General features: G+C 33.9%; 1 non-coding gene across 1 annotated transcript; it reads left to right on the top strand.

Moving 5' to 3' along the window:
* The first annotated feature begins 1,913 nt into the window (after positions 1-1,913).
* LOC112030477 (U1 spliceosomal RNA) lies at positions 1,914-2,066 on the top strand. The gene has a single exon (XR_002884872.2). It is a non-coding gene; the product is annotated as a U1 spliceosomal RNA (small nuclear RNA).
* Positions 2,067-3,439: the final 1,373 nt, after the last annotated feature.

Here is a 3,439-nt window from a genome sequence, read left to right as displayed (position 1 = left end):
TTGGGGAGTTGTTTTTGATCTTTTCTATATATACAAGTCTAAACACACCTCATGTAGTTTTCAATCTAAACAAAATTCCTAAGTTTGAATTCCTTTATTAAGGATGCCGAATTCCCTATAAAGGAGCATAGAGTATAGAGAAAGACAAGGTTTAGCTACAAAATTGGTTGTAGTTTAATGTTACAAACTCATTCAATAAAATAAATATTACTACATATTTTGAAAATATAATCGTTGAATTGTATGTTCTTTACATTCTTAATACACATATCAATTTTGTGTCAATTGAATATTATTTACTATATGATCTATAAGCTCATGTTTATGCATAATTTTAAATTACAAAAACTTGCAATTTACAAATTTTATTGATGACATAGCTATTGATCTTTAATTTTCTTGAAATTTTATAAGTATGGAGGATATAAGAAGAAGATGTAATCCAATGGTGGATTTATCAAAATTCACCTCCAATAAAAAGATATTGAGTAATGTTGTAGTCTAAGATTACAACCAATTTTGTAGTTAAATTTTATCCTATAGAGAATTGCATAATCCTCATACGTCGGCTGGAAAAATGCTAGTGTTAGGACCACAACAAACTTCACAACTTTGGCCACAACCATGTGGAGAGTTGTAGTTGGGGAGGTGTGGTCCTACACTACTCCCTTTAATATTTTCCTCAAGACCAAGTACACTAAAAAAAAAAAAAAAAAGGCCCTCATCACACGCACAAACACATGTGATGAGACTAGTGTGTGTGTATATATATATATATATAAAGTGCTAGGCGTGGATAAATAGTATTTCAAGTTTTCAACAGTGGCATATTGATGTTATTAATATATTTGTTATGATAAAAATATCCCATCGCCATCAAAATGTAATGGGTGTTCTTTCTCCCTCCCTCCTTCCTTTTGGGTCCTTGATTTTGAGTACGAAGGCATAGGCATAGTAAGGGATTCAACTACTATGAGACCCCAGAGTTTTTTTTTTTAATAGTATATAATAAATTATTTTATTGTATAAAAAAATTAAAATTTAACGATTAGACTTCTAAAAATTACAATGAACTCCCTTTCAAAAAAACCCCAAAAATAGAAATTACTAGCAAGTTTAAAATGAAAATTTAGAATTGTAACATTTTTTTTTTCAAATATAAGTATAATGTCTATATCATTGAAACCTAAATTTTAAGATAAACTTTTGAATGTTTATTATTTTTATTGGCTTTTTAGGGCCTATCTCTAATTTTTAAGGTCTATTTTGTTTGTGTATTTTAACCCAAAACTAAAGATTTTGGCCCAAAAAAAAAAAAAAAAAAACTTTTTAACTCAAAAATTAAGGGGAAAAGTGAAATTTTGAGCAAAAAACGAAAAAGGCAACCTACAAACCATAATGGACCGACACGGACCAAATAAACCCAGGTGGATCAAAATGAACCGAATGAACCAAAGTGGACTAAATGGATCAAATTGAACCAAAATGCTATGTTGTTGTGGTTAAAGGGAGCAGCAACAATAAATGCTAAGTTTTAGTTTTTAGATAGTATATAGATATATGTGATTTGAACCTTCAACTTTAACAACAAGCAGGTGACAAGAATTTTATAATTCAACTTATTGACATCTTATATTTTCAAGGAAGATATCCATGGTTTAAATCTCTCCACAACCCAACTATCGAATTATTGAATAATTAAAAAAAAAATGCAGCAAGCAGGGCAGGGGAAGCATAGCATATGGGGCTATGGTGTTAAATGTAGTATAATTGTGCCTGCCTAGCCTTTCAATTAATACAATTTAGTTAACTAGACACTTGCGATTAGCCTGAAGTTCCCACATCGAACTAACATAAATGAAGAGACAGGCGCAAGGGGGTATAAATATGTAGCACTATTCAAGGTGAAAAACATACTTACCTGGACGGGGTCTATGTTTGATCATTAAGGATCATATCCTAGGTTAGTGACCTCCATTGCACATAAAGGAGGGGTGCTAACCTAAGGTCTTCCCAAGTGGAAGAGCCTACGTCATTATTTGTTGCTATGGGGGCTTCGGCCCCTGCCCAATTTTAGTCTTAAATATTTTGGACATTTAAATGTTAATGTATTTTCACAATAATTTTTTGAAATTTTTCTGTGACCCATTTGTATTTCTATATTGTTTTATGGTAATTGATGTTATTAATATATAAGGAATTAATTTTAATTATACTGATATCAATGACTCTGAGTAGAAGTAGCAAACATAAAAATTTAAGCATCGTATAGTTATTATTATTAATTAAAATGATAACAAATTGAATAAAATTATACAAACTAATATATAATTATTATATGTAATTTTCTATAGTAAAAGGTCGAAGGAAAACATCAATGAGAAGCAGGGACCAACAAAAGAGCAGAAGCAGGGACCAACAAAAGAGCATATTTAACCTTGCACTACTTGGGAAGCAGGTATGGAGGTTGATTCACAATACTGATTCTTTGTTCTACAAGGTGTTTAAAGCCAGGTTCTTCCCGTCTTGCTCAATCATGGATGAGGGGGTCAAAACCATAGGGTCCTATGCGTGGCAGAGCATACTTAAGGCACGCCATGTAATTGACTTGGGTTTTTCATGGGGAATTGGAGATGGAAGTAACGTTCTGATTAGAGGAGATAAGTGGTTGCCCGGTTTGTATTCCAGCAAAGTCATTTCTCCTCAAAAGTCCTTTCCAATGAACGCCAATGTATGTGCTTTAATGACTGAAAATGGGGCAAGTTGGGATGAAGATAAGGTCAGAGGAGAATTCTTACCATTTGAGGCCAGGGAGATTCTTAGCATCCCTTTAAGCTCTCGCCAATCGGTTGATATCAGAATATGGAAGGAAACAAAAAAATGGCAGATACTCCACGAAATCAGCTTGTAGACTCCTAGCAAAGTTAGCAAGTAATAATCAACCTGGCCCATCGAGCTCATCGGTCCACAAGAAATTTTGGTCCACCATTTGGATGCTTAATATTCCAAATAAGATTAAGCATTTCCTTTGGAGAGCTTGCTCTGAATCATTACCAACAAAGAAGAATCTCTGTCGCAGGAAACTTGTCACCAATGCCAATTGTGATCTCTGCCATGATCACCTTGAAGATGTTATACATGCTCTTTGGGATTGCTATTTGTTTAAGGAAATTTGGTGGCATGAAGATTTATGTAAACCTCACATAGCTGAACGTTTCGTGTCTTTTTAGGACCTATTTATGGGAATCCTTAACAAGCACGACCATCATTTGGTTGAGAGATTTGCAGTCATTGCTTGGAGTATTTGGTACAAAAGGAATGCGATCTGGATTGGCTCATCCTCGCTGCCAAGAACACAGATCCATGTTGATGCATTAGAGCGCCTCAATGAGTTTCATCAGGCCCAAGACATTCCCATGGTCTCACACCAACCTTCAAC

Source organism: Quercus suber, unplaced genomic scaffold (genome assembly GCF_002906115.3).
Source record: "Quercus suber isolate HL8 unplaced genomic scaffold, Cork oak 2.0 scaffold_416, whole genome shotgun sequence".
Lineage (NCBI taxonomy): Eukaryota > Viridiplantae > Streptophyta > Magnoliopsida > Fagales > Fagaceae > Quercus > Quercus suber.
This window is presented reverse-complemented; position numbering and strand designations above follow the sequence as displayed.